Below are 12,449 nucleotides of genomic sequence, written 5' to 3' on the forward strand. Positions count from 1 at the left end.
CTGGCCACTGTTACACTCGCTATGACTGTATTTAAACAAGATCCAGAGGTGACAAGCACCATATTCTATCTAATCACCATCCAGTCCCTTAAAGCTTCTTTTTTGTCTCATGACAGTATGTTATTGTCAATGCCTACATTCACTTCATTAGAAGATTTTTGTTCACTCAGATTTTGTATCTCATTTTTGAACAACCATTCCTAACTAAGCTACTTTCTTTAGTGAATTGCATAAAAATTAATAATTTACCCTGGGCAGTCCTTTTACATTTTTAATATTTTAATACTCTTATTTGAAGTATTACAGATATTAGAAAACTTAGGGTTCTCCCATTCTCCCCCCAGAATGAGCTTGTGATTAGTGCCCATTTTTAATTTTTTCAAAGTGTTTATTTTAATAACCGTGCTAACCTAGAGTTGCATAGAAAATGGAAAGTGTTCTCTAGTCAGCAACTGTGATCCTGGCAGAGTGCCAGGATGCTTGTGACCTCTAGAAATCCTTAAGGCTTTGATCAGCATTTCCTTATCCCCGATACCCTGTTGTTTCTGTTTTAAATTACATCTCAGCGTACCCAGGGTAGGTAATAATGTTAATGTAAGTGATACAACAGATTGCTACAAGCATCCGTTGATTATGAGATGGGAATATCTTGATTATGTAAACAGTGATGGTATTTATTGTGTTATATTCCTGAAATTATTATAGTATTGTGCTGATACAACTTATACTGTCACATCTGAAGCACATTTATTTAAAACACAGTGGATAGACTGCCAAAGACAATGAAAGACAATACCTGACTTCCCTGCTTTTGTACGAGGATCAGTACGCTATTGTAACTTTCACGTGCTGTTGCACTAATTCCTAAGATACAAATTTCCTGACTTCTCTGTGCCTGTAGAGTTAATAGTTACCATAATTATAAAGCATTGTAAATAATGGGTGAAAGATCACACTGCTGCTAAAAATGTATTTGTTTACTTCAGAATATGCAATGAGTTAGTTCAGGGAATCTTGTAATAGTAACTACTGATAATATTAGCAAATGCACCTCTCAGAAGGCACTGTTTGTTTATATGTTCATATAAAGGTGTATTAGTAACAAACAGGTTCTTCCCCCACTAAAACTTAAAGGTGAGGCAATAGCAAAACGAGGATTGCTTACACAGCTGAGGAAAAAATGCATTATGTTACTTTCCATTTACTCTTTTGATCCGATGTCAGTGGTGCACTGAGAATGAAATGTGCTATACGTGTTACTTATTACATAGCACGTGTGGGGTTTATATATATTCATATATGTTGCTGTGTGTAGTGTGGCAGCTTATACATACTTTGTATGCAAGTGGCTTAGAAATTCAATGAGAAGAGGAATGTCATATTCCATTGTAGAACAGATACAGAGTTGCAGTATCCTGAAGTGATAAGAATGTTAAAGTATGTGAGAAAACACAATTATTTGTTTAAAAACCCCACGTTTGTTATTCTAAGCTGAGTAGCACAACTTCAAGCTTTTAAAAATTCATAACACTTTTTCAGCTAGAGTTGGTGTTGAAACTGAGACAAACGTATGCTTTTTCTGTATCACCTTTATGGATCCTTATGCTGCAATGACACTCTAACAGTGAGCTATTTTCTCCTATGCCTTTATAAGTGTTTTCATTGATTTTTTAATTAATGATGACCTTTAAACAAATACATTTTTTCTATAAGTTTCAGAGCATAACTAAATTTACATATTGGTAATCACTTCCAGAAACCAATGTCAGGTAGTAGCTATTTCATTTCATCTCTTCTGGCAGTATTTTTCTAGAATACTTGCCTTGTCACTAACTGTGGCATATCTTCATTACAACTGCCAGGAAAAGAAAAGCAGAACCACAAACATGAAGGCAAAAAAAAGCTTTGATGGAGGAGAAAGAGATCAAGTGAGAGACAGACAGAAAGAGAGAGAGAGAGACTGAACTGAAACAATGGTATCATCCAGTAGATACTCCTCAGGATATGAAGAATGAGCCCTTGCCTGGCCTGCTTTTGAGTCACAATTGGGTAAATCATTAAGCTATTATTACTATTGTTGTAAAATGAGTTTGGTTTTCAGACTTATTTTTGCTTCCTCTCTTTTTGGTATTATTTATCTGGGGCTTAAAAAGAAAAATACAATAGGTTATCATCCAAACATCTACCAAATGAGTTAAGTTGATAGAATGCCAAATGTTCGGTCCGAGCAAACTTACCCATGGGAGTAATGACCATTGTGATTACAAAGCTCTCTGTTCTGAAAGTTCAGTGAGATATGTAGGCAGCTCCAGGTGTCATGACACTACCTTCTTGTGAAATTTTGCATCCTTTTTGAGAAAAGAATCTCGGGAGCATTTTAAATCAAACCCACTCTCTCTGTGTGCTTTCTGATATCTTCCTTGTGAAGTGAGGCTCTTCATTGTCATCTTCCTTTGACAGCTTCTCTCATCCCATACGTTCACTACATCTGCTCTGAGCAAGTTACCTTTTCATCTGGCATTTCTTAATGTTAAGGCTATGCTGATCCTCCTCTGTGAACTGGATCTGCCAGGCTTGCTGATACTGTATACCGTAGTTTGCCAAACCTGGTTTGCTCTGACTGGTAGCGATAGCAGTGTATACAACTTCAGACAGCTGTGGCAGCAGCAATCTGTGCTATCCAGTTGTGGCTATCTAACCATAAATATGATGATGCTGTATTGCTGGACGACAGACAGCTCTGCACTGGCTTCTGCAACACCTTACACAATATGATGCACAAAGACAACGTGATGCTCAGAGGCACTCAGCTTGCATGCAGCCAAGACTGAAAAAAGCTCACGTTTCTTTTATGTCGATGTAGCTCTAGCTGTAAGGCCTCACCATTTTTTATATGGAGGGGTTATCAGGAACTATTTCAAGGCAAGAGGAAACATGTACCTGTTCTAGTCCTGTGTACGATGTAAAAAAAGCACTCCAGGTCTTAGTCAGAGGAAAGCTGGTGCAAATGACTGAATTAGAAGCTGACACTGATATCAAATCCACAAGGCAGGGCAAGCAGTCTGCAGAGCACTTGCAGTTATCTCACACAGGAAAAAACTAGCGATAACTGTGGCTGCAAGTTACTATGAGAATATTTCAGAAAGATTCTGCAGATGATAGAATATTGATCATAATGCACTGACTGCCAGGATTCAGTTGTGCCTATGATGTTGGTCTGTGACATGCATATGTTCTAGTTTTAATTTACTGGGATGATGATTAAGATAAAATTATTCCTCTCCTGTTAATTCCTTTAAAGCTGCGAAGACTTGTCAGTAACAATACGAGAAGACTATTCTTAAAGTTACTAGATCATGCTCACCAACTTCCAGGGTGCACTGACCTTAAACTCTCTATAAACTACAGGTATATCAGGAAAGTAAATCCACTTCTACATACGTAGATTTCACACAGGGAAATATGTGCTTAGGACTTCTCCCTTTGTAATCTGCTAGTTACCCTCAGATTGCTTAACACCAGTAACTTTCAATCCTTGAAGCTCTGCAGTATGTTCTTCCCCAAGAGTGTTGCAAGCCATAAAGGAGGATTAATACAGCTTTTGAACTGCATTACTATTGTGTGGATTTTCCTCTTGGAGGGTTCTAGTGTACACTTAATATCATGCAAGGTAGAAACAAGAATAAGCAGCAATTAATAAATCATCGGCCAAGTTTTGAGCTTGTGTTTTCCTCTGTGAGCTGACCTTCTGACATATCCTGACTCCCTTCAAACTTTCCTGTACGATTAATTTAGACACTACAAACCAGGCATCACCCTGATAGATAACTTCTTGGATCCATAGGAAAGGGGATGTGCCACAGATTAGTCTATCATTTTCTTATTTTCCTGGTATTCCCAACCTTTGATGACTAGATCTCCCTTTTTGATGATTGCAGACTCTCAATACTTCTTTGATTTGTGGATCCAAATTTCATGCTAACAATGCCCTATAGCTTTTTATTGCACTCATTAAATAACTCCATATTTATTGTTCTTAAAAGAGAACAAGGGTAATGTAATTTTGTGTGCATAGCTATCTGTTACTCCCTCTAGTAACTTTTAACCCAGTTGCCCATTCCGATGTTACTGAGATCTCAAGGGCAAGATGTTTCTATAGCTGTTAGGAAACCAAATGACCAAAGACAGAAGGCTGAAGTACAAAGTCTATAGTTTTTTGCTTAGTTTGCTCTGTTTGCTGATCAGTCAGTATATGTATACCAGAATGGATAACTCTGAAAAAAAAACCCCAGAGAGTATTATTCTTTGTCCAGACAAAACCAAGAAACACTAAAGAAACCTGAGCATATGGGTTATTGAGAGGGGCTGGAGTGGACAGAGAGAATCCATCATCTTCCTGATGAACAGACACAAGAGGAAAGGGGAACACTAGTGTTATTCCAGTAGACAATTTCAGCAGAGTAAAGCACTAAGTTACAGAGACCAGATTTTCATAGACCACTTGTCTTACTTTCTAAAAATGTTTAGGTGATTTTGACTCCTACAAAATCTGAAAAGTGTTTCCTATGCATAGAGCAGATAGGTGATTCACACTTTGCAGCATAACTGTAGCTCTCTGTCTCTAGTTCCAGAGACACCTTCATCCATGTCTCTCTATTTGTAGAAATGGTGGAAGCGGTGTCACCTAGGAAATAAGGTGTATCTTGCAAATAAATATTTCTAACCAGATCTTCACAAATAAATGTTAATGGCTCTAAAATGCTATATTATGACAATGCAAGAACATCATATTTTAAAGTGTATCATTTCTTTGCACTTGAAAAGAATCCTTCAGCATCCTTTTTTTCCCTATTGTAATTTGCTTACTCTGAGAAGAAATAAGCCTAATCTATTTGCATATAGTTATTTAGACCTCTCTATGAGGTGTAGAGTCACAGCTGAAAAAAGAATTAATGAGATATGTAATTCTTAGATGGGTGTATTAAATTGTTAATATATTGAACAAGTCAGAGAAAGAAGTACCCTAATAATATAAATTGTATTTTATATACTTATTCTCTATTATATATCTGCTAAAAGGTGTACATCTTGAAAGAAGCATAAATTTTACTTTTAACATTGCTCAAGATCCAGAAGTTTCTAGTAATCGTCACTCCTTTTGTACAAACATTTCAGCTAGGCTTAGTCTCTAGCTTCTCTATCATCACGTCATACTTCTGCATAGTTAAGGGATAGTATACTGCGCTCCCAAGGTAAAATTTTAGTTTACTGATTTTGATCCAAGAACTCAGAGACACAAGATAAACCCTAGACATACTAGAGAGAAAGGAGATAGATGTTATAAGTGGATTTTGCTCATTGAAGCTCCTAGAAAGATCTTTAGTTAAACAGCTATGCAAATGGCTTATCCCACAGAGTGCAGATTTTTTCTGATTTTTATAGTTTCTTGAAGATCTTTGCTAGGGCAAATTATTTCCAAGAGAAACTATTCCTTTTCACAGACCTCTTTTCTTACCTGGAGGAAAGCAAGAAGGAAAAGCAAGAACTGAAATAAAGCGTTAAAATGATGGGAAGGAAATAATCAATCATAAATGTAAATTACTGTGCTTTTAAAATCCTTATAGGAGTTCATGTAACTAAGTAAAGCATTGAATGGCAATTTAACTACAGAGCTATGACTAGAATGTTGAAACTGTTCTAATTAAAATGGTGGTCAGGTTTGGTTTTGACAAAGGATAAGGAATGTTTCCTCACAGTGCCACTGGTTCTTCAGGAATATTTGGACACTACTGGAGATGTGTCTTTGAGACACTTAGTTTATTGTGGACACTTCTAGCTAAACAAATTGCTGACTCCAATAGTGTCCAACTTTTGTCATGCACAGTCTCTTTTGTGTATGCTTGTGTGTGTATATAAATAACTACTTATGCATTTCCTTTACTTGGTATGGAGTGGATGGTAAAAGACAACTGGATTGTTTTGGATTATGTTACAAATTCATTACAGATTCAGAAATATCGTTATAGCCTTAAGCTTGGGTGCATGGATATGTTTCTTAAATGTATGAGCTAAAAACAAAAGTAGGTAACTGAAGGGCTCTTAAATACTACTTAAATGTGGTAAATAAAAATTAAAGACTAAATTTATTAGTATACCTAAGAAAACATTAAAATCCACATTGTAATCATCTGAGAATGGTTATCTATCATTTGTGTCATGGTTTGAGGATTTTTTCAACTATTTTTTCTGTTATAAAAATCAACAACAAAGCTACTTCCTAAATATTAAACACACTCGGTTCCCTTCTTGACTTTATTTTATAATAATAAAACTGGAGTCAGAGCCAATGTGTACGTTACAGGGAAAGTTATGAGATAAAGCAGAGAACATAGAACAAAGTTACTGAAAATCATTTGTTTGAAACTGCAGATTAAAATTCCTGAAAATATCTCTAACTGAATAGCTTATCCGAGTTGCCTTATAATACTGGCATGTGTATTCACAAGCTTTTTAATGCATGCAGCCACCTCTTCTACTTTGTTTTATAACCACTATAGTAATTCTGTATGTCTGGTTAAAAAATTAAGAGGGAAGTAATTTTACAGAATATTAAATTTCTGAGAAGAACATTTAAACATCTAAAGTATAGTATCAAAGATTCACAAAGCCAAAGCGATAAAAAATGTGTATGTTTAGCTGTGGAGAGAAACTGATATGTTAGTGAATTTGTGTTTTTATCATTTGTGTTACAAATCTCATTTTTGAGACAAAATGTGCTGGTGGGAGTTAGATGAATTTAGAGATTAAGCCGTAAGTCAACAGTTAAAAACGATACTGTTTTGGCATAGAAAAGGCAAGTGTAGTTTGTGTGATGGTGTTGGCAAACCAACAGTGAAAGCACAAGGTACTTTTTGTTTGCTTTTCAATGAGATGACTCACAATATTAAAAATATAGGTATTTCAGTTTATTCTCTTCATTTTAAGAAGCTAAAATCTAGCAGAATACAATCATTAAAAAGTTGCATTGATGAGGTTTTTTGTTTTTTTAAAACATGATTTCTATTAGTTTGGCATCGTTTCCTGCACCAGATTTTGACACCAAGGATCCCAGTGACATGAAAGATTGCAACAGGCATGAAGCATTGATCTTGCTGACAGGTGTGGTTAATAGTGGGAATTTTTGCACAAAAAGTTATTCAACATTGAGAATACTATTATTCAGTGTGTCTGTCAAAAGACAAAATACAATTTTAGATATTAAATTGAGCAGTATATAATAGGAATAGCACCTCATTAATAAAATTTAGTAAGTAAAACTTTGCAAAGTGCCAAAACAGTAAAGGATGGTTATTCTTCTAAGCATTGCCTGTTTTCAGCTGAATATTTGATGGCAGGACATATCAATAACAAACATCAGTGGAACTAAACACTTATTAAATAATTATGCTGATATTATGGAAGTAAAAGTGGAATCACAAGGGAAATGCATAGCTGTTTTCCAAAGGCGAACCACATTTAGATATTGAACTTGTCATCTTGTAGGTGGTAAATACATCACTGTACTATTGGGCCAACAATTCAAAGTACTTTCATCTGCACCCCGATGACAGCAAAATGAGTCTCATCCTTTGTATGTGCTTTTCAAGTTTGCTACTGTGCGACTTAAAGCTGCCTATACAATAGTCTAGTACAGCAATGCTCTCTTCTGTCATGACAATAATATTTATTTTTTTAAATAATCATTCAGCCTTTTAAACTACATTATGAAGTGTAAAAATATATTGTAAATATTTTTATTACCATAATGTTCATTTTTGATGATAAAGGGTAATGTTGGGGCTTAACTGTATTTCTCCCAAATACATTTTACACTGATGAATATTTTTATTAAGATATGTGAAATTTATCTGAATTGAAAGCTGACTAGAAGTAAATTATAGGATGCAAAGCAGTAATCTAATCTAATTGTTCTCATTGTACAGTAAATGAAGAAAGACAGAGTGAAAACTTCATTGTTCAGTCTTAATGGAAATGGTTATGTGGAGCAGAGCTCATGAAAACCTACCCAATATGGTTCAAAACATATCCCACTGACTAAAGTTGTAGGTAGATATGTAACGTTCACACTGAGTTTCCAGTAAAACCGTGCCTAACAAGTATTTTAGAACACAGAGAAGACCCACTGAATATATGTAATGGTGTTAAGTTCAAAGTTTTATTTGATTATAGACACAGGATGCAATCCCTCAGTCCTTGCTCATGCAAAATTTTGTGTTTAATACTTGCTTTCGCTTTTTCTCTGTTTCATTTGCCGGCTTAAGTCAACAGCATGATTTCAAAGGTGTGGAATTAATTGGATGGTAGGAGCATTGCTAGAGTTTTGACATACTATGCTTGGTGAAGACTGGTGTAGTTATAAATATAAAGCTGTTGTCTTTGATATATGTTAACATTTTCAAAATCATCTTGTTTTCTAAAAATTGATGATGTACAACACTCAATGTCAAATGAGATATATCATTTGTTTAATTCTTTTGTCTTTCCTAAACAAACTCAAAAGCTCTCATTCTCAGGTTGTAATTAACTTCCCTGAAAATACTCATTGGTGTTTCAAGAAGTTTCACAGCATCTTCTCATAAATCAGCATCATGCATCTGAATTAAAATTTGAATGTAAATTAAAGCATTTTTTGTATTAATGATTGTGAGCCTAAACACACGTTCAGAACTGCTTAAAGATTACTGTCTTATAATGACTGAGTTGCAAGAGAAACGTGTATTCAGACCCTAAGTTTACATGGGAAGTTCTGTTTCCAGCATGGAAGCTTTGGAGCTCTGAAATGCATTGCTAGACCTGTAATTATATTAACAAAATTTCTATCACAAAATTGTTAATGCTTTGAAGTTCTACTGATAGCATAATTTCAGCTGAAGTCAGTATCTAGAAATTAAAGTGGTTTAAAAAGTTGTCTCCGGATAGCTGTGACAAAGCAGCTTGCAGCTTTTAACCTCAGACAGAAATAGTATTTTAAAAATACAGTATTTATTCTGATGTGGCTGTTGATGGTAGGTATGGGCTTTTTCTTGTGTGATTAGTTTTGTACGGTGTAAAATTTAAATATGGAATTTGTCCTCCCGGTTGTGTTAAGGTGCTTCCTAGATAGATCGTAGAAACCCCAGTAAAATGAGTTTTTGCATACTGGCAGTGAAGGCTAAGGCCTTAAATGAGAACAAATTTCCAATATTTACTGACTACAGTCCCCTCTGTCATAGCACTGTAGTTTCTTTCAGACTAAGTATGTCCTCCAGTTAAGCTAGCCAGTTATTCTCCCCCATTCTTCACTGTCTCGGAGCACTCCACCAGCACAGACACTTCTGTGTTCTCCTTCTGTCACTGCTAAAACTATCATTTTCTCAGGTGAAAACTTACTAGTGTTTTCTATCTTTTCACTAATGAAATGTGGCTGGCACCTTGGCCTTCTAAGTGAGGAGGTGAATAGCTGATTAAAGTTTAAGAACATAATCCAGTTCTTCTGCACTAGACCCATACAGATAGCCAGGTCTAAAAAAAAGCATTTTAAACAACTTCGATACCAAAAATGCCACACACACAGTCATTTGCTCAGTCCACTGGATTTTGCAGCCTGCTATCTGAACAAGGTTTTTGGTAGAGTTTCTATCACCAGAAGCATAGTGTTACAGTAATAGCTTCACATTCTCAATGACTGCTTCTTCAATACTGTGCAATTAATTCATTGTCCAAGAGTTACTGTGTAAGTAAATTAGTTACCATGTTTTATATGCTTCAAGAGCTTTGCAGTTCAAAGAAAAGTACTTCACTTTACTGAAGTTCCTTAATGTGCCTGCATGCTTATTTTCAATGAGCAACAGTAGGAATTATATTTAGGCAATGTGATACAATGAATCATCTGATATAAAGGTGTTTATGTACGCTAAACATAAAAATAATTAGTTTGCCAAAGACCACTGTATTCAACAACAAAAAGCATATTCACTAGGGATGAAAGAGACTGCAAATTCTAACTGTATTTTCAGAGTGTCAAACTAGTGACAGTTTGTCTCTCTGGAAATCAGAGGCTGAGCTTCTATTTACAGAAATGGGGGAAAGCACAGGAACATGGAATACAGAATGCTTATTCTAATACACAAGAACTTCAAAAAACACCCTCCGCTTTAAATGCATACTGTCTCAACACAAAAACAAAGAAATAACAAAAGTTAACTTATCATAAGGCACCAGTTACAGAAATGTCTTAGCTTTGTTTTCAGCATTAGCATTTGTAGTCAGTAAGTATCCAGGACAACTGACAATCAAATGCAGCAGCAAACACATTCCCCTGCATACATTTAAGAAGAGAAAAAGTCACTGTAATCTCATGTGCTGCAAATCCTTGGCCAATATTAAAACTGGCCATTTGATACACTACAACACTTCTGCCTTTGAGTAGTGTGTTTACAATTCACTTTTAAAAAAATGTTAAATTCAAAATAAAAAATAATCTGTACATGTCAAAATAACTGAAAGCCAGCATTTTTCATCTTAAAATCCCCATAACCTAGAATTCACTTCCATTTAAATTCACCTTTATCTTTGGAGTCTGCATAAATGCTTTAAATATACTAGTGCAAGGCTAGTTATTATGGAGGAGAGAGTAACAGAGCTTTTGCTGATCATTAGGAAAAGTCACTGTAGATTGCAGTAATTTAAGTATGTTTCACTCTACTACTATAGATTATGAATTAGAAACAATAGCAGTAATAACATTTCAGAAATGTGGATGTAGCTACAAAGCCTCCTAACTCCCATTGCACCAGTGTTATCATACAAGTTAAATACATTGTTTACTTCTAACATAATAAGTAGAAAGAAAAAAAAATCTTGAATGCTCCTGCTTTCTTAAAATTTGTGAAAGTCGGAGATTAACAAAGCAACTCAAATTAAGCAGGAAGGTTTGCTTTTGGTTTTATATTTTGAACATAACTTTTAAATGTCCTCTTTTTTGCACATTTTATTTCATTTAACATTCCACTTTATAAAACCTGAACGCTGTGATTCGTGGTAGATATCTGCCACTTGTTTACAAAGAACCACAGCATTCTAATGTGTGTGAATGAAGAGAAATAACAGAAAAGTAATCCTAAGTAACACCCAGTACTGGAGGAAAATTATGACAACTAACAACTACTAAGGACAAAATAGCTTTTACTGAAAAGCATCTAGGTTGTCTGCATTTCCATAAGTGAAAAAAAAAAAACACAAACAATTTTCCAGAATCTCCAATATGTTTGTTCTTTTCTGAATATCAGAAATGGGACAGGAAACGGAGTAAGCTATAAGACACGGAAAACAAATCTCCACTTTTGGCCTTCCATTGGACTGCTAGTGTTGGCAAATAGCTGTGCTAGCTGCAGGCCACTTAGAAAACCTTTGTCCTCTGGTAACAGACAGTCCAGAAACACAAACAAGCTCATTTTAAGTATCAGAGCTCATGAAAAGTTTGTCATTTTGACAGAGCTTCCCTTCATAAACCTTTCAGAATGGGTTGGCAGCATCAGCAAAACATTTTCAATACGGCAGAAAGAGCAAATGAACATTCAAATCCAAACATTTTCAATAATGTTTGGCCTTCAATAGTTTATCTTTGTTATTCTGAAAGACACAGTATGGAAGGGGTACATAATGCCTAAGAAATTCCTCCTGCTCTCTTCATATTTATGGACCAATGTGAAAGGTATATCAGTCTCCAATTTTTAAGTCTCATTTTGAGATGGCTAGTAGACAAAAGTGGTAACTTAGAAAAGACATCTTTAAAAAAAACATATCAAGGTGTCTGATGCTATCATTTTGTTCCATTTCATTCTCTCTGTATGAGCAGGGGAAAAAAAAAAGAATAGGATTTCTATGAAAGCTGTAATTCACTCTGGTTTATTTGCTTGTAAAAATACCCAAAAGAAAGCCTGTTGCATTTCCAGCACTAGCAGTAGGTAATGCTGCACTGCCAAAGTTTCTGCAAGTAGTATACACTTTTGCAGTGTTTCAGAACTGCACTATAACATCTCAAATTGCTAAGATACTGGACTTGGAAAATTTGTCTTAATTTTCTTTACAAAGGTTTTTCTTTCTGCACCATAAATGCACATGTTCTCAACAGACTTTAAGCATTGGTGATCGGTTAGTTCTTTTAGGTCGTTTAGTTATGCTTTAGATGAGATTATGAGGGAATGTAATGGCAACAAATATAGAATAATGATCTACTTGCTATGAAGTAAATGTTTGCAATATTGGTTATAGAATGCCTTGAGCAATTTTACTACTTGAAGGCCTGCACGGAACAATCTAAAATGATTGACTTAATCCATAAAGATGATTAAAGACAGAAAGAGTTACCATTGTAGCTGCTTGCTTTTGAGGTTTCCATCTGTAGCAGG

This window comes from Apaloderma vittatum, unplaced genomic scaffold (assembly GCF_000703405.1).
Source record: "Apaloderma vittatum isolate BGI_N311 unplaced genomic scaffold, ASM70340v1 scaffold19488, whole genome shotgun sequence".
In the NCBI taxonomy this organism is placed as follows: domain Eukaryota; kingdom Metazoa; phylum Chordata; class Aves; order Trogoniformes; family Trogonidae; genus Apaloderma; species Apaloderma vittatum.